We start from the raw sequence: 25,950 nt of genomic DNA on the forward strand, positions 1-25,950 counted from the left end.
AGAGGCTATTCTGGATTTGATTCTGACAAACAGGAAGGAACTAGTTGAGAATCTGAAGGTGGAAGGCAGCTTGGGTGGAAGTGATCATGAAATGATTGAGTTCATCATTCTACAGAATAGAAGGAGGGAAAGCAGCAGAATAAAGACAATGGACTTCAAGAAAACAGACTTTAGCAAACTCAGCCAATTGGTAGGTAAGATCCTATGGGAAGCAAGTCCAAGGGGGAAAAAAAGTTCATGAGCTGGCAGTTTTTAAAATAGACATTATTAAGACACATGAACAAACTATCACAATGCACAGGAAAGATAGGCAGTATGGTAAGAGACCACCCTAGCTTGACCAGGAGGTCTTCAATGACCTGACACTCAAAAAAAAGGAGTCCCACAAAGTGGAAACTAGATCAAATTACAAAAGCCATATTATATATAAAAATAAAACCACAACCATGTAGGGACAAAATTAGAAAGGACAAGGCACAAAACAAGATTAGACTAGCTACGGATATAAAGGGTAACAAGAAAGCATTTTACAAACACATGACAAGCAAGAGGAAGACCAAGGAGAGAAAGACAAGAACAGAAACTGCAGCAATGGCCGAAGTGTTAAATGCCTTTTTGGTTTCAGTTTTCATCAAAAAGGTTAGCAGTGATTGAATAACTAATTGTGATGCTATATGATTGAAACATGACCATTTATATAAATAATACTGCCACTGTTAGACAACTGCAACAAATCTTATACAAAGCATGTCATGTAAGTTATCAATGAAAAAGTTATAAACAGGATAATCATATTTGTATGCATGTATCATCTTTGTATATAAAGTTATGAATATTGACTATGTACCAGTATTTCAAATACGTTTGCTCCTGAGGTAACACCTACAAGGTAATTTACATCCAGTCTGGCCAGCACATTGTGACTGACCTATTCAAGTTGATGGCCCATTAAAAACAAAAGCAAAAACAAAAACAAAAAAAAACATAATAGGCCATAGAAGCTCCTCCGTTTGCAGTGAGCCTTCCTGTGGACACCTTAGCAAGAATAGACATAATAGCTGCTCCTATGAGTCATAAAGCCATATGACTTGCTCATGTGACCCTGGACTCCATCTTGTGCCTGTAATTTTCCACAAACAGACTGACAGTATTCTCTCCCCATGGGTGAAGTCAGGGATTAAAGATCCTGGAAGCATCTCCATTTTGCCTCTTTCCTGCTCGGATCTCTGGAATATGGACTTATTCTAAAAAGGAGCATTCCAGTCAATGGACTGAGGACCTTCCAATCTTTTGTAAGTTACCAGAGGCTTTACAAGCCTGCAGTCTATAACATCACTGCTTCAAACTCCATACATAGAAGAACTCTGCAAGGATTGTATTAGATTTCCTTAAACATTCAACTCTCTCCTTATTCTTTTCTCTTATAAATAAACCTTTAGATATTAAGATACTAAAGGATTAGTAACAGCATGATTATTGGGTAAGATCTGATTTGTATATTGGCCTGGCTATGCACCTGATATCTGGGGATTAGAAGAACCCTTTGATTGATGAAATTGGTTTTAAATAACCTCTCATTAAGTCTAGTGTCTGGGTGGTAAAACCAGGGCCGGTTCTATGTATTTTGCCATCCCAAGCACGGCAGTCAGGCGGCTTTTGGTGGCATGCCTGCAGAGGTCCACTGGTAACGTGGATTTGGCAGCATGCCTGCGGGAGGTCCGCCAGTCCTGCGCCTTTGGTGTCCCCGCCACTGAATTGCCGCCAAAACCGCGGGACTGGCGGACCTCCTGCAGGCATGCCACCAAAGGCAGCCTGACTGCCGCCCTCACAGTGACCAGCAGGCCGCCCCCCATGGCTTGCCGACCCAGGCACGCACTTGGTGCGCTGGTGCCTAGAGCCGCCCCTGGGTAAAACAAGGGCTGGGATGCCCAAGGAGACTGCAGTTTGCACTTCTTAACCAGTGTGGCAAGACAGATGTTTACTTTTGTTACTAGCTTGGTAAATCTTATGGAATAATAACCACCAGTTTGGGGTGAGTCTACTCTATTTCTCATCAGTTTGTCCTGAACCTGGTATCCTCAGCTGTGACCTGCTGAGCCCTGGCGACACTAACATAGTGAACATCAGTGTAAATAGGATAGGATCTGAGGCTAAAATAGGAAAACAACAAGTTAGATGTCTTCATGTCAGCAAGGCTTGATGAACTACATCCTAGAATACTTAAGGAACAGGCTGAAGAAATCTTTAAGATCTTAAGAAAGCTGGGAGAGGGCAAATATATTACCTATCTATCAAAAGAGGAATGATAACCCAGGGAATTATAGACATGTCAGTTTAACTGGAAAAATAATGGAACAAATAATCAATTTGTAAGAAGAAAAAATAAGATAATAGGTAACAGTCAACATGGATTTGTCAAGAACAAATCATGTCAAACCAACCCAATATTGTTCTTTGACAGGGTAACAAACCTTGTGGATGGGGGAAGCAGTAGATGTGCTATATCTTGTCTTTAATAAGGCCTTTGATACTGTCTCACATGACCTTCTCATAAACAAACTAGAGAAATACAGCCTAGACAAAGCTACTATAAGGTGGCTTCACAACTGGCTGGAAAACCATACTCAGAGTAGTTATCAGTGGTTCACAATTAAGTTGGAAGGCATTTCAAGTGGGGTCCTGGCTGTCCTGGATCTGGTTCTATTCAATATCTTTGTAAATGATTTGGATAATGGCATAGAGCATTTACTTATAAAGTTTGCAGATGATACCAAGCTGTGCCTGGCAGCAAGTGCTTTGGAGGGCAGGATTAGAATTCAAAATGATCTTGACAAACTGGAGAAATGATCTGAAATAAATAGGATAAAATTCAATAAGGACAAATGCAAAGTACTCCGCTTTGAAAGGAATAATCAATTACACAAATACTAAATGGGAAATTACTGCCTGGGAAGGAATACCACTGAAAAGGACCACAAACTAAATGAGAGTCAACAATGTAATACCAGCTGCATGTGAGCTGCATGGACACTTTTCAAAGACACCATAATAGAGGCCCAACTTAAATGTATATCCCAAATTAAAAAACACAGTAAAAGAACTAAAGAAGAGCCACCATGGCTTAACAACCATGTAAAAGAAGCAGTGGGAGATAAAAAGGCATCTTATAAAAAGTGGAAGTCAAATCCTAGTGAGGTAAATAGAAAGGAGCATAAACACTGTCAAATTAAGTGTAAAAATGTAATAAGAAAAGCCAAAAAGGAGTTTGAAGAACAGCTAGCCAAAAACTCAAAAGGTAATAAAAATGTTTTTTAAGTACATCAGAAGCAGGAAGCCTGCTAAACAACCAGTGGGGCCCCTGGACGATCGAAATACAAAAGGAGCGCTGAAAGACAAAGTCATTGTGGAGAAACTAAATGAATTCTTTGCTTCAGAGTTCACGGCTGAGGATGTTAGGGAGATTCCCAAACCTGAGCTGTCCTTTGCAGGTGACAATTCCTCAGATTTGTCACAGATTGAAGTGTCACTAGAGGAGGTTTTGGAATTAATTGATAAACTTAACAGTAACAAGTCACTGGGACCAGATAGCATTCACCCAAGAGTTCTGAAAGAACTCAAATGTGAAATTGTGGAACTATGGTTTGTAACCTGTCCCTTAAATCGGCTTCTGTACCCAATGACTGGAAGATAGCTAATGTAACGCCAATATTTAAAAAGGGCTCTAGCGGTGATCCCGGCAATTACAGACCCGTAAGTCTAACGTCAGTATCGGGCAAATTAGTTGAAACAAATCGTAAAGAATAAAATTGTCAGACACATAGAAGAACATAAATTGTTGGGCGAAAGACATGTTTTCTGTAAAGGGAAATCATGTCTTGCTAATCTATTAGAGTTCTTTGAAGGGGTCAACACACATGTGGACAAGGGGGATCCAGTGGACATAGTGTACTTAGATTTCCAGAAAGCCTTTGACAAGGTCCCTCACCAAAGGCTCTTACGTAAATTAAGTTGTCATGGCATAAGAGGGAAGATCCTTTCATGGATTGAGAGCTGGTTAAAATACAGGGAACAAAGGTGTGGAGATTATGGAAAAGGGAGAGACATCAGGGCCCTAATTGTACCCTGGGTGATCACTACTTCCTACCACCCAACACAGATATAATGAGGTTAAGTGGTGTCCGCATAACGAAATTAAAAGAGTACTGATTATTCCTCAAGAAAGGTTTTTAATGACTTATGGCTATAAAAACAACTCAGACAGAATAAGAAAAGGAAGATTAAAGACCAGCACTGAATAAGGATAAATATAAATGGAAAATTATACTGAAGACAAGCATAAGTACAAGTAATATTATGCATCAGGTACTTACTACTATTTTTAATATTGCAGCATTGATATAACCTGAGATCAAATTATCCCGACACTACCATTCTTAATACTATAGTGTCAGTACCACTTGAGATCAATTCAGCTCGAGCAACCCAGACTTCTTTACTCTGTAACCTTATACTCCATGCAACCAGACTCTTTTTTATTTGAAAATCTTACCCTGCTGAGAATACATTACCCTTTAGTCGACTGCTCTTTGCACTGGTCAGGTACAGATAGTTGGTGTAGTTGACGTTTCCTCGGTTCAGGGGGAGGGGGGTCAGACTGAGCAAGGAGAATGACCTCTTAGACCAAAACACCCACACACAAACCCACCTGAGGCTCTACACATTTTATCTCATCTGCCTGCCGTGTTTTGAAGCAGGTCAACCAATCAGGTTAGGCCAAATGTTTACTGTGGCGGTTGTGGTTACTTTGAAATTATGATCTATGCACAGGTGCACAGCTTATATTCTCCAAATACAGCCAATTGTCCTAATTGTGGTTAATATGTCAGACTCAAAACATTTTAATCAGTCAAAAGAAGTGCTTGATTGCTTTATACGTTGACCACAAGGTCATATCTAATTTTGCAAAGCCTGCTTTTTGAAGCTGCCCACAAGTCTTCAATATTTCCTAGTTTGACCTTGCTACACTTGCTCTGGTTGCTATGTTTGATCTTTGAGGCTTCTGGAAGTTTTAGGCCTACCATTGAATAAGCTTGACAATAACTTTGCTTGCTAAGACTTTATCACAGTAATCAGAAAAGGCTAGGAATAAATGGTAAATTCTCAGAATGGAGAGGGGTAACTAGTGGTGTTCCCCAAGGGTCAGTCCTAGGACCAAGCCTATTAAACTTACTCATAAATGATCTGGAGAAAGGGGTAAACAGTGAGGTGGCAAAGTTTGTAGGTGATACTAAACTGCTCAAGATAGCTAAGACCAAAGCAGACTATGAATAACTTCAAAAAGATCTCACAAAACTAAGTGATTGGGCAACAAAATGGCAAATGAAATTTAATGTGGATAAATGTAAAGTAATGCACATTGGAAAAAATAACGCCAACTATACATACAATATGATGGGGGCTAATTTAGCTACAACTAATCAGGAAAGAGATCTTGGAGTCATCGTAGATAGTTCTCTGAAGACATCCGTGCAGTGTGCAGCGGCAGTCAAAAAAGCAAACAGGATGTTAGGAATCATTAAAAAAGGGATAGAGAATAAGATGGAGAATATCTTATTGCCCTTTGGAAGCATGCGGACTCACCCCTGCGGTGCCTCCTGCTGGTTGTCCTCGGGAATTAGCATCCAGCCTCTAGAGCGCCCTCTTCAGGCGGTGTCTCGCCACCACTGCTGGCCCCCATGTCCCTCTCAGGACCCCAGTGCCCCTTTAATTGGGTGCTGCCACCTGGCAGTACCCCACAGTGCTAGGTCTCCCCCCAGACACCCCCACACACTTCGCCTCAGTCTTGGCTACTGCCCAGTCTCCATCTAGCCCCAGTTCACCAGAGCAGACTGCAGTGTAAGCCACTCATCACAGGCAAAGGCATTCGGACCTGCTGCCTCTGGCTACCCATAGGCTGTGCCGTTGCAACCCTATACCTGTTTGGCCTATAGGCAGGCCTGCAGCTTGGGGCTTTCCAGGCTGGAGCTCCTAGCTCCCCTGGCCCTTCCCCAGCCCTGCTCCCACTCTAGGTGTCTTGCTTAGGTCCCTGCAACCAGGCCCTTCTCCCTCTACAAGCAGAGGGCTCACAGCCTCATATAGGGGCCAGCTGGGGCATGGCCCCAGCTGAGCCTACTTTCCCCAATCAGCCCAGGCTTCTTGCCCTAGCCAAAGCCCTCTCCTGGGCTGTTTCAAGCCCCGCAGGGCAGGAGCAGGTAACCACCCCACTACACCCTTATATAAATCCATGGGATGTCCACATCCTGACTACTGCGTGCAGATGCAGTCTCCTTATCTCAAAAAAGCTATACTGGCATTAGAAAAGGTTCAGAGAAGGGCAACTAAAATGATGAGGGGTTTGGAACAGGTCCCATATGAGGAGAGATTAAAGAGGTAGGACTTTTCAGCTTGGAAAAGAGGAGACTAAGGGGGGATATGATAGAGGTATATAAAATCATGAGTGATGTGGAAAAAGTGAATAAGGAAAGGTTATTTACTTGTTCCTATAATATAAGAACTAGGGGCCACCAAATGAAATTAATGGGCAGCAGGTTTAAAACAAATAAAAGGAAGTTCTTCTTCACAATGTCAACCTATGGAACTCCTTGCCTTTGGAGGTTGTGAAGGCTAGAACTATAACAGGGTTTAAAAGAGAACTGGATAAATTCATGGAGGCTAAGTCCATTAATGGCTATTAGCCAGGATGGGTAAGAATGGTGTCCCTAGCCTCTGTTTGTCAGAGGGTGGAGATGGATGGGAGAAGAGAGATCACTTGATCATTGCCTGTTAGATTCACACCCTCTGGGGCACCTGGCATTGGTCACTGTCGGTAGACAGGATACTGGGCTGTATGGACCTTTGGTCTGACCCAGTATGGTCATTCTTATGTTCTTTAAAAAAAGAGACTATCATTCTGGGATGTATTAGCAAGAGTGTTGTAACCAAGACACAAGAAGTAATTCTTCCACTCTACTCAGCACTAAGGCCTCAACTGGAGTATTGTGCCAGTTCTGGGCATGCCCGGGAGCCGCAGAGCCCAAGCATGATGATGGGGGAGCTGGGGAGTGCACGGGGGGCCGGCGCCTGCATGCATCTGCTGCAGCCTGCAGGAGCCCCTGGGGGGGGGGGTGCCGGGCCACAGCCTCGGCATGGAGGAGTGGGGGGTGCAGCTGCTCCCCACTAGTGGCGCTGCCACCTTTGCACGGCTGGTCCCCCCGCCTGCACTGCGCTGGCTCCTCCATGGCTGGGGCTCGCCGCCCTTGCAAACTAACACAGGCAGGTCCTCCCTGCCGAGCCAGGGCACTGCTTTTTGGTGCCCCCCCCCAAGCACTTAGCACCCTAGGTGACCACCTAGTTCACCTAGTGGTTGTACCAACCCTGACAGGACAGGACACAGCTGGGAAAACTAACTAGAGCTGTCCTAAGAGGCGGGCCTGCAGCCTGCCACTGCCAAAGTCCCAAATGGGCGCTTACCCAACAGGAACAAGATGCTTTCAGCAGCCAGGCTCCATAAAGAAAGGTCAAGAACACAATTACTGGATCTCATCTTTCCTGAGGAATTTACTTTCCTGTACAGTAGTTTCCATGGTTACAGAAATGTCACCATTTTACATTGCACAGCATAGCAGTGACAGAGCTGTCAGACCCAGCTGATCAGGAAGAGGCTTTTGCTGCCTTTTTTCCCCCTTCTTCTTACCAGGTTAAAATTTTGTATTCTTCAAACATTTATATGGCTTGTGTTTCAGGATGATGGGACACTTGTACAGTAAATCAGTGACTCGTATGAGAAGCAGATTTTTTTTTTTTGTCAAGGCGGCCATTCCAAATTACTTAATTTTAATTGGCACTTTCGGGAGGAGTGTGTGTGTGTGTGTGCACGCGAGAGAGAAAGAGAGAGAGAGAGAGAGAGAAAGAGCGATAATGAGGGAAAGGGAGCAAACAGTTGATTTAGCATCGGTGTTCTCACAAGCTATACATTATTGCTAAGAGGGCAGTTAAAAACAAACTACTTCTGTTTTCAAGGAATACAGTGGAAAAGGACACACCATTTTAATGGATGCAATTGATGTTCACAGAGCAAAGCTGTGGGTTGAAAAACGTCAGTGGCCCTATATTTTTCGCAAGTGATTAGTAACTTTCAGGGATCCTGTGATGAGGGACACTCACCTCTTGTGATGGCTGCCTGTTGGTTGAGTGCAAAGCTGCAGACTCTCTCCTGGCGGGCTGGGCCGGTTTGTTTACCTGCTGTGTTTGCAGGTTCAGCTGATTGCAGCTCCCACTGGCCGCAGTTCACCGTCCCAGGCCAATGGGGGCTGCGGGAAGGGCAGCCAGCACGTCTCTCGGCCTACGCCACTTCCCACAGCCCCCATTGGCCTGGGACGGTGAACTGCAGCCGGTGGGAGCTGCAATCGGCCGAACCTGCGGACGCAGCCGGTAAACAAACCGTCTGGCCTGCCAGGGGCTTTCCCTGACGGGCCGCAGGCCAAAGGTTGCCAATCCCTGCACTAGAGCCTCTAAAACAAGCCTTATCCCCTTCTTGGGGCTTAAGCCACTCAGCCACTGGGGGGACCCAGGCCTGCCCACTACTCTTACCCTACAAACAGCAGCCACGTGCTACTTCCTTTAATTACTGCTGCTCTTCTCTGGGCCACTTCCCATGCTGCAGCTTCCTCTGCACGCTGACATCAGGACTGAAGTTCTTCATCACAGATGCCAGTGTCACCAGAATCCATCTTCTCAGTCTCCTTAGAGCTCCAGCCACTAGCGAGGAGGCCCTCCCTTGCTCCTCTGAGCCCCACCAGCCATTGCCCTGCACTCAGGCCCAGCAGCTCCTTTTTTCTGAGCCTGCTGGGCTCGGATTGGCTGCTTCCTTGCAACCGCTCACTGCGCCTTTCCTGGGGCAGGGTGGAGTAGGACTGCAAGGCCTCCAGCAGGGGGCCTCAAAGGGCCTGGTACAACCTGGCACAGGTCCCTACATTTTAAAGAAACCTAAAAATCAGGCTACTTTAAGTTGTCAAGTTGGGGATCTAAAATTACTATCTATGTTTGAAAATGTAGGCCAAGGAACCTACTGAGCCTGGCCTAGATGCCTAACAAGTATTGCCACTGTATTCACTAATAACTGCTTCCTGTAACCAGGGGCGGCTCTAGGATTTGCGCCGCCCCAAGCAGGGTGGCATGCCGCGGGGTGGCACTCTGGCGGTCGCCGGTCCCACGGCTCCGGTGGACCTCCTGCAGACGTGCCTGTGGAGGGTCCGCTGGTCCCGTGGCTCCGGTGGACCTCCCGCAGGCACGTCTGCGGGAGGTCCACCAGAGCCGTGGGACCAGCAGACCCTCCGCAGGCATGCCTGTGGGAGGTCCACCAGAGCCGCCTGCTGCCCTCCCGCGGGACGCCGCCCCAAGCGCGCGCTTGGCGCACTGGGGTCTAGAGCCGGCCCTGCCTGTAACATAAGTCATCCTGGCTTAATGTAGGGTTTGTTGGTGAGTTATACTGTATGGGCAGTTTAACCTACTGTAATTTCATGTGTTGAGGGGGGAATTCAATAGGTATTAATGTTCCTTCTTGAGTAGTAATATATCTAGTTCATATGTGAAAAGGTTAGGAGTAATATCCCTTCTGTACATTCACATGACAAATTAAAGGTGAGGTTTCATCAAGCTGTTGTCTCTGTGTTGCACAGATGTGTGTTTGGGATTTTCACTTTGTATTCATAGGTGCTAGGAGTGCTGCTGCACCCCCTGATTTTAAGTAGTTTCCATCATATACGGGGTTTACAGTTTGGTTCAATGGCTCTCAGCAACCCCACTATACAAATTGTTCCAGCATCCATGTGTGTTCGTTGTTGTATCGGTCTTTGGTAGTCCTGGCTATGCACTGTGCCTCGCCTGTTGACTGAGAGAGCCTCCCTTGTCCTCTGTACTTGTCTCTCAGGCTTCCGGTTTACATGTAGGGTGAAATCCTGGTCAGCAGAATTCAGTGGGAATCTTGCCATTGAGTTTAATGGGGCCAGGATTTGACCCACTGATTTTTTTTTCAGGTGCAACCAAAATAAAACAGGCTCATAATGTCGCTGGTAACTTTGTTCAGCTCCATGAAGGGAATCTTTGAACTACAAAAATGAGCAATATAAACTAGACTTTATCCTGTAATACCAGGGCTCTGACATGGATCATATTCATTTTTAAGAAGAATATAAATATTTAGTAGGTCAACAGGTGGCTTGTTCACAGTCTATAAGCACCTACATGGGGAAAAGATTTCTGATAGCAGACAAAGGCACAACAAGACACAAAGGCTGGAAGTTGAAGCTAGACAAATTCAGACTGGATATAAGTTTGGTGAGGGTTAATAGCCCGTGGAACGAGTTACCTAGGGATGTAGCAGATTCTCCATCACTTGGCATCTTAAAATCAAGACTGGATATGCTCTAGTTTAACCACAAGCCACTGGGTTTAATGAAGGAATAACAGGATGAAATTCTAAGGCCTGTGTTTTGCAGGAGGTTAGACTAGATGATCATCATAGCCTGCTCTGGCCTTAAAATATATGAATCTGAAATCTTTGGATTCCACATATGTAAGAAGAAAATGTTGTCTAGTGCAGTGGTTCTCAAACTGTGGTCCGTGAGCTCTTCAGGTGGTCTGCCGATAGTTCCCTTTAAGGTGTGTGCCTGGGTGGCCGCACACGAGAGAATGATGGGCTGCCCACCTAATTAGTGGTGCTGTGCAGGCGTGGCTCCACTAATTAAGTGCCTGGACCCTAGAGAAAATGCACATGTAAGGTGGTGTGCTGGCCTTGGGGAGAATAGAGGGGTAGTGGGGTGAGAAGAGAGAGTGAGGGGGAATTTGGGACAAGCAGGGCTGTGGTGGCCAGAGAAAGAGGCAACTTTCCTCAGCTCCAGGGTTGAGGCTGCCAGGGGGAGACAGCCCTCCTCCCCAGCCTCAGCTCTATGGCTGCTGTGGCAGGGGAGAGACCCCCCCACTCCTTCCCAGCCCCAGCTCAGGGGCTGTCGCAGTGGGGGGGGGGGGGAAAGAGGGCAAATCCATTGCATTAGAAAGGTAAGACTATTGATATTAAAGTGTGAGTTGTGTGCTTTTATTTGTAGAATAAAAAAAATTAAGTTGTTTTTAATATAGTGCTTTTATCCAAAGCGCTTTACAATAGTTAGCTAATGGTACAACAACATTTGGAAAGATCATTAAGTGGTCCACCGAGACCCTCAGCAATTTTCAAGTGGTCCACAAAAAAAAAAGTTTGAGAACCACTGGTCTAGTGGCTAGAGCCCATAACTAGATATCAAAGTTCTGGGTTTATTCCCATCTGTAACACTGACTCAATGTCTTGCACTGGACATGGCACTGTTGCCGTGTCCTATGCTGTAAAACAGGGATGATAACTTCACAACATCCTGTGACATATCTAGTGTTTGTAAAGTGATTGAGCCTCAGATGAATGGCACTATACAAGTGCCGAGTGGGTTTAATCATTATTACTATTAATTATATCATTCTTCAGAGGTAATGGCATATTTGATCTGAAAATAGTAGCAATCAAAATACTTTCTTAATTCCAACTGTATTAGCTGAAACTTGGTTCAGCAGATTTGTGAAGGAACAAAAATGAAATTTAGCTTGAAACTGGGAATTGCATGGGAGATTGCCTCTCCTTAATCCTTTATGGGATGAAAATCCTCACTTGTGATACATAAAAGGAGACAAAATGAAGAATGAAGAATTTACAAACATCTATATTTCAGTGTTAGGAAATGTGGCAAGATTAGGAAAACAGTTAACTGAAGACACTGATTGATACAACTGACTATTTCAGGAAAGGAGAGGTTTACATATTACAGTTTAACAAGGTAAAAGGTCTCCCACAAGATACATGTATGACAGACAACTTATCTGAATTTGACATAACACAGCATCAGATACACATGTAATGTGATGAAACAATGTCAGGTCATTTCTGGGTTATGAAACATACAACCTTTTTGCATAAGGCAATTCAAATATAACTCTTAGTTTTAAATCACAACATACCTCAAGCAGCATGCAGGAAAAAGTCATTTATTTTGTACATTTGAATGACACACCTTGCAACAAGTTTCCATTTTATGTATTTAGCTCAAGAGGATATAAACCATTCAAATAATATATATTAAATCAGCAATTGTATTTACTGGAATAAAGATCATCAGTTTTGGTAAAAATAAAACTATTTGAATTCACTCATTAACAAAATGCACAGTGATCATAAACTCAATTCTTCTTACAACCATCTTTCATGAATAATTTCTTTGTAATACAGCAACCGTATAATTCTGGATTCATAGAGCTGAATGTACATAGTACTAGGAATTAATCTTCATGTAGTTCCCATAGCTACAAAAAGTTGCTATTTTAAATCACATGATGTAGTACCATTGCTATACAAACATCATATTCATTTGATGTCCAGATTCTTAACTAAATACAGTATTATGTTAGGTGTTTTGTGGAAACTGGCTCATGCACCTCAATCACACATACCTTGAAATTTAGAAAATTAATTTTATAAATTAGTTATCTAGGCCCATGTCCAGTAAAGCACTTAAGTATGTGCTTAATGGTAAAGTAATTTAAAAGTTAAGCACATGTTTAAGTGGTTTGTTGGATCAGGGACCTTATTCCTTTACACCACTTAGTTCTAATGTGTTTCTTTATAGATTAAGCTTTCAAGAAGCTATTAATCTGCTCAGACGTAAAACACCTGAGCCAAAAATAGCAGTGTTGTTGATGGATATGAATGGACATGGCTGATAGTACATTTTCAAGGAAAAAAGTCTAAAAATCACATAGGATAAGAAAAGCTAAATTCTTCCAAGCATTATAACATTATTTAAAATGAAATTAATAAGGGGAATCCAATTTTCTCTTTACAAAACAACCAATTTGTCCTTTCTGGCAGACGCTTTCTGTTAAAAGGTTGTAGTACTTTTGGACTGTTTAAGCTTGTGTGCAGGGTGACTAAACTTCTTCCTGATGTATTATTTTACATTGAGGGCTCAATCCTGCTTGCCTTATTTCTAGCACAGTCAATGGGATTGATGTGATAGGTGTCAATGAAACGTCTTTTGATTGCAGGGAGAATTCTATGCCTAGAGTGCTTACAGTTTTGGAACTAACTGGAATACTCACATGGGTGAGATGAGAAGGATTTAGGGCCCATTGAAGTCAATGGAAAGACTCCCATTGATTACAAGGGATTTTGGATAGGGCCCTTATTTCTTAAGGTGCCAATTTAGCAAAGCACCTAAGTATGTATTTAAAGTTAAGCATATGCTTAAAAGGGCCTAACTCATTGTTCAAGGTGATTCAAATGCTTGAAAATGAGTAGTGCTGATCCTGTGCCTTGTTGAGTTTCCTCAACATCCATGAACCTCAGTGGAGTTTGGGAATACTCAGAACCCAACAGGAAACAATCAAAACCTTGCAAGATTGGCCGAATAAAGGGATAGTGTCCATAAACCAAAAATCATAAATAACCTCCACTTTAGTCAAGTGTACTATTAGAATGGCCCTAACCTTGCACACAGCCAGTGGAATTACTCATGTAAGTAAAGTTACAGAATGGCATAAGTGTTCAGAGGATTGGGACTGTAGGTGATGTCTTTGATTCTACAGAACTCTCCAAGGTTTTAAACTGTAATGTGCTGGTAGTACTAGAAAAATGAAGGGTTTCCAATTTTTCATCATTATCCTTGTCCATTTTAATATGACTGAAAAAGTTACATCATGTCTTCCAACTACTTTATTTACCGCTCCTATAAAAAAGAAAGCCTGGCACACTTCTTTGTCCTTAAATATACAAAAAAGTGATCTCCACAAGTTAGTGGGTGAAAGAAAGGGCAGTGGTACCTTCACAATGACATTGATAGCAAAAGAGAAACTATACAGATCTTGAGCGAACAATCTTTGGCAGAATATTTTCAATAAATTATTACAAATATGTTCTGCATTTTTATATTTTGAATATTTCACTCTTTTAGTTCAGCTTTATTGATATTCATTCACTACTCTATGTTAATAGGAAAACACCACAAATATAAAAATATATGAGCTTAGCACATTTTCTGGATAACACAACTCTCTTCCATTATTTCAAAATTTGCAGTTAATACCACAGAAAATATTAAACAGGTGTTGCTAACAGTAGGGGTCAGTTTAGAAGATCACAGGTTTTTACAATGTGTTCAAAAAGACTGTACTTGATCTTTTTCAAAGAATTAGCATTGAAACAAGCTAAATATGTGGAATCATTATCTACTTTTGCTGTACATCCTATTTCTAATCAGGTGATAACTGAATCTCTCCTTCTAAGGCTTATAAGATTTTGCATTCAGTGGCATATGCAAAATTTATATTCAAGGGACGGTAAATAGGGGTAAAACGCAAGGCTTGATGTACTAAGTGTTTCTAAAAAATAACACAAAGACATACTGTACAGTATTTTTTACTTTTGGGAAAAATTTGCACTCCCCCACAAAGGTGTTTATTTCCCTTCCTTCCTGAATCCACAGAAGATAAACCATTTGTAAGGTTAACTTTGTACAGCACGGTATACATAATGGTCTTTTAATCATTTTTTTTCTATGTGATTTTTTTTTTTAAAACCCCAAGTCCTGGTCTGAGCTTTATTCAACCAACCCACTCCAGAAAGATTTTATTCCCAACCTTAGAACACTGTTAAAAGTCTTGAAAAACTACTTACTGTTCCACTTGCTTGCAATGAGATTGACAAAAATATACAGTTACTTAATAAATCATTGTGAAAATATTTTAACACCAACAGGGTTTTCCTTCTGGAGTGGCCAGGACACAATCTTGTGCTTTTGGAAAGGAGGTTTCCCCATTCCAGACACATCCCCCTGATCTTTTCTTCAGCATACACCACTGATTACATTTAAGTTTTTTTATACAGCATGTACAGAATATACAGCATTACATAGTTATTTCCCTTGCATGTGACCTCTTCTATCAACAAATATTTATAGTTGAAACATGGGAGACTTCCCATTATAATAATAGTTGTACCAACAAATATTATGGCTTTTCTTGGTAGTGTAGTTGCATTACTTGTAAAGTAATCATGAAAGACATTGAGAAGTTAAACTTTTTTTCTGGGGGAGGAAAGCCTTTCTTACCAACACCCAAACATAGGGTTGAATGTGGCAAACAGAGGTCACTCCCATCTGTGTGTCTTGTTTTCTAGCTATATGTACAAAGCTAAAACAGGGAAAATAAACTCAATCCAAACTTTTGAGACCTGCATAATGATTTAAATCCACAAGAATCCATTCTCCTCTTCAAACTCTTTTCAGTGGCATCCTTTAATAGGAAGGATCTGTGGGCAATGCCATTTATTCATGGTATAATTTATTGTGGAGGTGTAATATATGCAGTGCTTTTGGCTTTTAGATGAGGTGAAAGAATGGAACTCACATTTTGAACTATAAATGACTAAATGAGCATGTAAAGCAGAGATAGTGGCTGGGATGTAGTAGCCATTAGGCTAGCTAGCAGGATAGTCATAACTCCCACCCCTATGCACACACTCTGTTAATCATTTCCTGAGGGGTGTGAGAATATGTTCCCATCAGTATCCTGAGCAGAGGAGAAGTGGCAGCTGCAACAGGCAGGCACAACAGGAGAAAACAATCTTGTCATTTCCCCCATTGCGATGAACAAATGAAATGCTGATAGCTATTCAGAATGACCCTTCAGAAGCAGCTGGCTAGTTTGGCAATGAGTGTGTGTTGCAGCACACTATAAAGAGGAAAGGAAATATTGACTTAGTAGTAGCAACAAAGAATCCTGTGGCACCTTATAGACTAACAGACGTTTTGCAGCATGAGCTTTCGTGGGTGAATACCCACTTCTTCACTTGCATCTGAAGAAGTGGGTATTCACCCACGAAAGCTCATGCTGCAAAACGTCTGTTAGTCTATAAGGTGCCACAGGATTCTTTGTTGCTTTTACAGATCCAGACTAACACGGCTACCCCTCTGATACTTGACTTAGTAGTGCAACTGGAACATAGGGGATATGCAGTGAGTGGCCCAAGAGAGACAGGGATGGGGGAGTCTTGTTCATGCCCCAAGAGACTTCTAAAGATGCAAATATGATTCAGACTTAGTGCTACAGCCCCAGGATTACTTGGGCTCATTTCTCACCCAAAGCAATGAGTGATATTGCTGGTCACTAGTACCTCTCATGTGCCTGCCTACTTGACTTTTACTGCCTCCTATGCCTGTACCATACATTCACAGCTTTACCTTGCTAAGGGCAACCCTCCCTAGAGACACAGGATTTCACTGTTGTGAATTCAGCTTGGTGAACATTTGGCTTCCCACATAACCCAGGAGTTCCCAGTGGGTCACACTAGGTCCAGCGGTGTCACAACGACGGATGGGTGTGGGTGTTGAAATGTTTGTCTCTTGTAACATGGGGTCCTGAACAGAGAAGTTGTGAACCCGCTGCAGTAATCTCAAGCAGACCATTTCCTTCTCTCCCTGCACCCTGTCTGAAGCAATGACTTGTGAAAACAGCCTTCAGTGCTTGACCATGCTCCCATTCAAGTCAGTGGGGAAATGCCATGGATTTTAATGCTTCAGGAGCATGCGCCTACATTTTGTTTTTGCATCCTCCCTTAGCTATGAAGCTCTAAGCAGTAGACTTTGAAAACTGTTTGCTAATAAGATAATTGAAAATACATAAAGCCTGTACAGAAGCTGGGTGGTATGGTCTAGTACAGGGGTCAGCAACCTTTCAGAAGTGGTGTGCCGAGTCTTCATTTATTCCAGTGGTCCCCAACCTTTTCATCTGGCGCCTGGCGGAGCACCCGCTGAAATGCTGCCAAATTTCTGCAGCATTTCAGTGGCGACACCTCTCGATGACATCACTTGTCGGCAGCAAGTGACGTCATCGAGAGGCGTTGCCACCGAAACGCCTCAGAAATTCGGCGGCATTTCAGCGGATGCTCCACCGCTGGCCAGGACGCGGGTGCATGGCGCCCGCGGGCACCGCATTGGGGACTCCTGATTTATTCACTCTAATTTAAAGTTTTGCATGCCAGTAATACATTTTAACATTTTTAGAAGGTCTCTTTCTATAAGTCTATAATATATAACTAAACTATTCTTGTATGTAAAGTAAATAAGGTTTTTAAAACGTTTAAGAAACTTCATTTAAAATTAAATTAAAATGCAGAGCCCCCAGACTCCTGGCCAGGACCCGGGCAGTGTGAGTGCCACTGAAAATCAGCTCATGTGCCGCCTTCGGCACACGTGCCATAGGTTGCCTACCCCTGGTCTAGTAGGTAAAGTCCCATCCTGAGAGTCAGGCTATGACCATACTGCTGAAATGCTGTGGAAGTTTGCACAAGTCACTTCACATCCATTTCCCTTCCCACTCATTGACTAGTTAGGTTGCAAGCTCCTTGGAGCAGAAACTGTTTTTTAACTGTGATTGGATAATGGGGTCCTGAAGAACAGCTGAGGCTTTCTAAGTACTACTGAAATACAAATAATAGGTACTTACTGTGAATCCAGTAATCTGGGGAACTACGGCACACAATCCCAGCCTGGACTAGTAAGCAACCAGTATGTGACATGCTCATTCAGAGTCATCCTGGGGCTCAGTTTCAGAACGATGACAATACTTTTGTGTTTAAAAAAAGAACAGAAGGTTCTAAGAACAAACAGGCAAACAGCTTGCAAAGGTAAAATGTTGAAGCAAATCTTCTTTCTTCAAGGGTCATGTACTGGAGCATGCTAAGCATTCTCAAGTCCCATTCATTTCAGTGAGAGTCAAGAGTGTGTTGTACCTGGCCAGCCCAGATCCCAATAGGGGAAATTAGTTCTCTTCAGCTTTTAAAGGCCCATGTAGCAGCTCTTCAGCTGGTGTAAATTGCTGCAGCTCTGCTAAAGTCAATAGAACTATGAAAATTTATATCAGCTGAAGAGCTGGCCCATATGCCCAAAGGAGCTAGGGGGCTGAAACCAGGTTTGAGATTTAAATGTAAAACTGTGGATTAGAAACTCTGGATTATTTCTCTCTTTGTACCACATCACACATACCCGCTATGCTCAATAATAATTAGTAACTGTAAACTAACTTGTGTGCTGTACATGAGGGTTAAACAATTTTCACTACAGCTTTGCTTCAGCACTTTGAGTACAGTCCCCAACTTTCAGGCTCCCCTATACATGCAAGGGGAGCAATTTATTTTAAAGTATTTCCAGATTGCAGTTCCATTCATTTGAAATTATAATGATCATTCTGAAAAAACATGCCAGTTGCCTTGGATTGCACAGTCATTTATTTGCAATGTGCACCACTAAAAAAAAAAATAGGAATATTGCAAATACCTCTAACTATATCATGGATTAAAGGCAAAAGCATCACATTTGTAAGAAGCAAATCCTGGTTTATGATTACCTAAAACAGTCATGTTTTCTACCATTTATTGTCTCAGAGGTCAACAAAACTCTTAAACAGTTAGATTGCCTATGCAAAACTTTGCTTCCTGACTGACTCATCAGAAATCAATTTATATATGTTTATCATCACTGTCTTCTATGGTGACTTTGTCTCACCTCTAGACTATTATGGTCAGACCCTGCAGTCCTGTGAGTTGCTCCTCTGAAGTCAATGATAGTTTAAATGTACTAGGGAACTCTTAGCATGTGGCTACACTGCAATTAAAAAATCTGTGGCTGGCCTGTGAAGAGCTGACTCGGGCTTAGTTTAGGGGCTGTTTAATTGCTATGCAGGCATTCAGATTTGGGCTGCAACCTGGGTTCTAGGACCCTGCGAGATGGGAGGATCCCAGAGCTCAGGCTGCAGCCAGAGCCAGAACATCTACACCACAATTAACCAGCCCCACAGCCAGAGCCCAAGTCAGCTGGCACAGGCCAGCCACAGGTTTTTAACTGCAGTGTAGACATACCCTCTGTGCACACCAGCAGGGTCTACACCACATCAATTATATGTGTAACATGTTAGTGTGCTTTAGAAATCTCCTCCCTGCCCCGTAGTTACTCCTTACCCAACACGAAGACATGTCCTTAATTTGACCCTAGCATTGGTCCATGATTGGGGCTCCTCAGTGCTACTGCAATACAAATAAATATTTTTTGGGGGGAAAAGCAAACAACTTGTTGCTAAGATATCATAGCCACAATGCAGAGATTTCCTGGTATTGTTGATGAAGATACGTAGATTCTGTCTAACAATAGAGCTATTAGTGACTTCTTCTTTCAGAGTGTGGAAGCAGGTAATAATTAACAAGGATTTGAAGGGATCTTAATGCATGTCAGTTAGTTAGCATGAGTTAGGCTAGTTGTGACCCTAATGACGTGAGATTTGTAGAAGCAAGATAATGTGAGACAGACGAACGAACTGTGTAAAAGGTTATTACGACCTTGCAATGAAAACCAAATATGCAGGCTTGCTTTTTCTAGTAGTGAGACAAATAAGATAGCAGAAAGGCTTATGTATAAACAAATGCAATTGTTTCTCTTTTACTGTCTCCATTATTGCTAACTATTGTCTGTAACAAAGGTATAAATGCTTGCTGTAATTGTTTACTAATTGAGAGAGACCTGTCCGGGACAAGGGGCAACCCTGTTTCCTAGGACACTCCCTCCCTCTATTGTAATTACTAGAGAAAGAATAAAGTATTTGATTTTGCTGTACCCAAACAGAAAGCGAGAACTGAGTTTTTCTCCGACAAGAGACTACTGATATTTTTTGTGTTGATTATTGACCAAGGCCCAGGGAAGCTCAGTGCTTAACCCTTAGCTAATAAGCCATGATGCTCACCTCAATGGACCTCAGTATCTACTTAAGCATTTTCTGCCTAAATTGAGGATTTTAAGGTCTTTGGTTCTTAATATGTCCCATGTCTCTTTTACACAATTTTGTAAGATACAAATGGGAATATCAGCCTGGACATTGAATTTTGTGACATTTGTTCATCACCTAAAGTTTATTTTAAGCAGAAAAGTTTGAATTTAATGTACTTGGCTATCTTTCTGGAAACATATACAACTGAAAATAGTAATAACTGACAAAACTATTCTTCAGAATTTCTGGTAGACAATCCTTTTATTGAACTATGCCCTCAAAAGATGATTCTGACAGGTTGTTCTATGCTTATTTTCAGGGCTATGTCTATGTCTTCTATTAAAATTGTCAAATGCTTAAATTGTTAAGAAAAACTATTCCTAGTGTTGTCTGAAGCTAAACCGTCACCAGGGAAAAATAAATAGAGCTTTCCATCTTGCTAATATAATCAATGTCATGCTAATGGTATTATTGCAATCTTTTGTTCTCTTGAGCTGCTAAAATTAGTGCATGTTTTCTGATTAACAACAAGACAAGCAGTTTTTCTACATGGTCCCTTCTTGTGCATGTCTTTATTGAAAGCTTAAAACACAAAGAATCAACATGGAGTGAACAGATGGAAATAACAATGATGATCAATTCATTTTAATCTTTTCATGGGGGATTAAATTGACATTTAATTACAACTCCATGTTTCTTTGACTGATGGGCTCGGGTGGGTCAATGAAGCAGGCAGGATTTGAGAGGAAAGGCTAAAAGAGCAAGCTAAGCATGATAACAAGACATTGAAGAAAGGATAACCCAAATCTCTCTCTCTCACACACACACACACACACTGCTCTAAACAATTAGTGACTTGTGATTGACAGAGGACACAATATTGCTTATGGCATCTGAAGAAGATTAGTCAGGCCAGTTTAAAAAAAATATCTACCTGCCTGTGTTAACTTTTCCTAATCAAAATAAGGAAAGGATTTCTTTAATCAAATCCAACAGAACCCCACACCTCTAGACAATTTGTCAAAAAGAAAAACATCTGTATGCAACAATGCAGGATGAGACACGGAAAAACAGCTAATGAAAATGTGCACAGAGACAGATTTTGTGTGCATTTGCCTGCAAGCTTGGTAGGAATGTGTTTTTATTTGTCTTTTCCTTTACCAAATTCCTTCCCATAAATCAATAATAATAAATATAAAAGTATATTAAAATAATTACTTTTGATTGTTTCAGAGTTTCCTGCATACCGGCTTCAAAGAATCCTGTCAGAGTTGCTTAACTGTCAAGTTCTCAATACCTGACTGTCTTGCAGAACTGAAAAGCCTCCCCTGTACAGCATAGATCTCCTCTCCTGGCAGCGCCTCGCTGGTTGTGGAGAAGCTACAGATACTGGCACTGTGGCCAGGATTTTCAAAAGGAGGTGATGCAAGTTAGGCTCCAAAACCTGTATAGCATAGTGGAGGCCACTTAATAGCAATCACAATACAACTTTAACTTAATAGAAACATTTTGCCAGGAACCAACCCTATCCGATTGACTTTAAATTTAAATTTTGTTTGGCAATTCCAAAAGTGACTTTTTTTTTGGAAGAAAGTCCCTGTTGCAATCAGGGCTGGCTCTAGACCCCAGCGCGCCAAGCGCGCGCTTGGGGCGGCATGCCACCAGGAGGGCGGCAGGCGGCTCCAGTGGACCTCCCGCAGGCGTGTCTGTGGATGCTCCACCGGAGCCGCGGGACCAGTGGACCCTCCGCAGGCACGTCTGCAGGAGGTCCACCGGAGCCGCGGGACCGGCGACCGCCAGAGCGCCCCCTGCGGCATGCCGCCGTGCTTGGGGCGGCGAAATTGCTAGAGCCGCCCCTGGTTGCAATCAGGTTTGCAGGGCTGCCGCCAGGGAAGGAAGCTCCGGGACATGGTGAGCCCTGGCTGCAGGCCGGTTTGTGGGGCTGCATCCAGACCAGTGCTTGCTTCTTTGGCCGCAGCCCCACATACCTGCCTTTTGCTTATTGACAGCTTCTGGATAATGGCAGCTTTTTGCTGGGACTCAAGAGGCTGCCAATAAGCGGAAGCTACTGTACTAAGTTCCGTGATTTGATTTTCAAAACTGTTGAGCACGTCACACCTCCCATGGAGCCAATGGGAGCAGATGGGGGATCAGGACTTTTGAAAAGCAGGATACTTCTTTAGGTGTCTCAGTATGGACCTAGGTGCCTAACTTCAATAATAATGATATCTAGCTCTTCTATGGCACTTTTTAGCATGGTTAAGTATCATTATCTCCATTTTACAGCTGAGGAAACTGAGGCATTCTCAAAGTCACTCAGCAGGCCAGTGTTGGAGCAGGGAATAGAACTCCAATTGGCTGAGTAGTAGTGTAAAGTAGTCTAACTCACACACCTTCTGGGTGTGGTGTTCTGGCCTATCTAGTGGCACTGAGCCCACTTAGAGGGAGAGCTAAAACAAGGCTGCTCTACAGCCTTAGCTAACAGCTCATGCAGTAGAGGTTCATACACTGAGGTCCTAGGTTCGATCCTGCCTGCTAATGACTAGGGTCTGCCAATGTTGCACATGCACTACCTCCCTTTAAAATAGTTCCCATCACCATAATACCTCTGTCCCTGCTAAGTAACTGCAAATAGAAATCACAGTATTGTGCTCTTTCTTTCTTCCTCTCCAGCTCTGCAGGAAGCCAGGAGATAGAACAGGGGTGCTTCCCTGCTTGTGAGCCCGGGAACCCAGCTTTGCAGGGCACCTGACATAGCTATCTGCTGCAGTTCTTTGTGTTGAATGGGAATTGTCAATGTGAGATGATCCACCAATATGAAAACCTCACCAAACTTTCCCCTTTTCCAGGTAATTTGGAGGCAAAACAGGCCCTCAGGCTAAGCTAGCCTTCAGCTGGAGCAACAGGTGCAGAATGGCTTCACTCCTAATTGATGGCTTGGGGGGAAAGGCTTCCTCTTGCCTCAACCCTGCCAAATTCTGCTGTGAACATTTAGGTTGTGCAGAAGGGGCAGAATCCTGGCTTGAGCAAGTCATGTTAGCTGGGATATTGTGCCACTTGGTTTGACCCCAAACTAATTTTTTTCTTTACTTTTTTGATTCACTGAAAATTGTTGAAAAACGTTCATTTTCAGGTTGACCCAAAACTAAATTTTCCCCTCTTTTTTTTTTTGGAATTGCCAAACAAAAAATCAATTACCATCCCAGCTCCATTAGTAATAAGGGTATATTTCCATTTCATTCTTACTGTGCTCTTTTCTATTTGTTACTCCTCTGCTTCAAAATAAAATGGGGAAAAACATTCCAGTTTATTTGGGGCAAAAAAAGAAGAGAGGACAGGAGATAAAGAAAAAAGCTATGTCTTGGTTTTGAGCTTTGTGCAAAGCTATGATGTTTTGTGAGCTTTAAATGTAGGGAAATGGAGAGATTCGCTCAAGCTGAAGGCCTCCGCATAAGAATTACATTGTCTTCTGCTCCCATCAGTAATGCATTAAACTTCTTCTTAGCACTAAAGTATAGGAACTGGCTTCTTTCAAATTCTCTCTATTTTAGGGAAAAAAGTTGCAAGGAGACAGATAAACTCTGGCAAGTTTAAAAGGCTTTTAACACAAAGAACAGGCCATGATATTGTGAGACAAGTTCATAGATTCCAAGGCCACAGGGTAGCATTGTGATCATCTGGCCTGGACTCCTGTATAACACAAGCCATAGAACTTCCCCAAAATAATTCCTAGATTAGATCTTTTTCAAAAATATCCATTGACTTTAAAGCCTACAGTTAACTAGTTTAACTTGCTGCGTAAACATAGAGCCCAGGATAGGGCCAGTTAACCAGACTAGCTGTGGCATTTGACAGTTGGGGAAATGGAGCAGATATGTTTAACATTCAACAATCTAATTCATGAAAGAATTAAAACAACACAATAAAAGGATGCACATTAACATGACAGAAGAATTCTTTTGGAAGCAACACTAAGCTATCTGAACTAGCAGCATGGCTTGCTGTGCCCATGTTCTCTTCTCATACTGTGAAGGTTGTGAGAGTTTTGCTTCATTTCTACAAACTCGAGACAGAAAGAACTTTTGGTTTGACATAGCAAGGTGTCAGATCTTTGATATTAGATCCAGATAAAAGTCTGATCCAAAACCCATTGACTTCAGGCCCACAGAGAAAGGAGAATGGTCTATAAGAGGAGGTATTCACTTCTGAGAGTGTGTTTCAAACAGGTCAATGAATGTCAATTGTATGAAGTGGGAGGAAGCCTGGCCTCTCACCATCAAGCCACATGAGAATATTGTGAAAAAGAGCTCACCCTGTTACAGGGTGTAGGAAGAGGCACTTTGTAGAGAAGAATGAGAGGCCAATGATTGCCAAGTTGGATTAGCATTGTGGCAATACAACCCTTGTGGTCAAAACCACTTGGCAATAGCTCAGAATTAGCACACAGTAGCTTAGCAAGAACTGCCTGATTTTGAGCCTTGGAGAGGACCAGGGATAGCTAGACTGTTGTGGGGTTTAATTAACATGGGAAAAAAGGGTGACCAAAAAGTAAAAATCTTTAGAAAGGTATTGAGATACACTCAGCACCCGGAGTCCTGCTAGCACTAGCAACTTCCTAGATAACCCTACATTCAAACAGTAGGTCAAAACTGATAACATTCCCCTAAAAGAAACAGCAGGATGAATGTAATTAGGAATTTGATAATTAGCTTTCATTTCCTTTAATACTTAAATTACAGGCTAATGTTAAGATTTTTGAACTGCAGCATCTCACTTTCCCACTTCCTTACCATCTCAAAGTAGTTTTGCATTCAAATGGATGCATTGTTTTAGCAGTATGGCTTCGGTCAGTGCCATTGTGTGAATATTAATCCCTTCCAAAGGGATGTGATCAGATTGAAAAGAGAGAGTAATTGCTTTGAGTAAATTTTCAGCCATCTTTTGTCTTTCTGGGTAACTTCTCCAATGGTAACAACCAGTGCTTTGTATTGGCACAGTGCATCGAACTGGGTTGCCTTTTTAATTAAAAATGTCCAACCAAGCAATATCTTCACACAGCATTTCAGACCTTCCTAAGAAGGGACTCTTAAGAGACAACAGTGGGACACTGGAGATACTGCCATGCACAATCAGCCATGACAATAGTTTGTGGCTACTGATGACAGGAAAGCCTCTCCTTCCTACCCCCAGTGCAGGCTGGACTGAATTTAGGGAAGAACTTTAAAAATCAGGGACCAAGTTATAATACAGCTTCATAAAGCCCACTGGATTTAATAACAGCAGATTGCTGGTGTGTCTAAGATGCCAAGCAAAGAAGTGTGTTTGGAGGATGCATAGCTTCCTGGTAAGAATAAGGAAATGTATTGAAAAATGTAATCCAAAGCTCATAGGAATTTTTCCACTGATTTCAATTGACTTCCAAGGGCTTTGAATCAGCCCCATAGTCCTGACTGCCAGGGCTTTATGGAACACCCACATCAGAGGATTAGTAGTGGGGGTGCTCTGTTTGGCATTTACAACCCCAACAGGCCCTGGCACGGAGAGAAAAACAGCTAATGAGTAGACAATGAGTTGCCATCTTTCCCTCTGAGTAATAGCTGAAACTGGAAATATCCCACTGCCAGCTAAAACAGCACCATAGCTTTGTAATAATCCAGTGCACCAGATTTGGAAAACGGATCGCACTGCTCTTTTGAATGGTGTATATACAAAAGTACTGAAAGACACTTGGCCTTTTGCTCAAAGGGTACCAGAAAAAGCAATTCACTGTAACTCATGGTTGACCTGTCCAGAATTCATTGGTGATACACATAGTCATAAGACTCGTAGGGAGAGAGGCCATGGTACAGTAGCCACTAAAATGGTATCTATTACTGATTTGCCAGCATGATTTTATTTGTCTGCTCTGTGAACTATTTATTGTAATTTTACCCACAAAGAGGTAAACAAGAATCACCACAATCAGGACTGGAATTCACTGTGGTAAGGGGGAATCAGTTTTCAGGGGGCCCAATCTTCTCTAGA

The 25,950-nt window shown here is 42.4% G+C and overlaps 1 protein-coding gene across 1 annotated transcript in view; it reads right to left on the reverse strand.

Annotated features, from left to right (window-relative positions):
* The window catches only part of THUMPD2 (THUMP domain containing 2), a 45,633-nt gene extending 36,905 nt beyond the window's left edge, over nucleotides 1-8,728 (reverse strand). The window contains exon 1 of the mRNA XM_039530417.1: nucleotides 8,629-8,728. The gene's annotated coding sequence lies outside the window, so the exon portion shown is untranslated. The remainder of the gene's footprint in view (nucleotides 1-8,628) is intronic.
* Between the last annotated feature and the right edge of the window lie 17,222 nt (nucleotides 8,729-25,950).

This window comes from Mauremys reevesii, linkage group 3, assembly GCF_016161935.1.
Source record: "Mauremys reevesii isolate NIE-2019 linkage group 3, ASM1616193v1, whole genome shotgun sequence".
Classification (NCBI taxonomy): domain Eukaryota; kingdom Metazoa; phylum Chordata; order Testudines; family Geoemydidae; genus Mauremys; species Mauremys reevesii.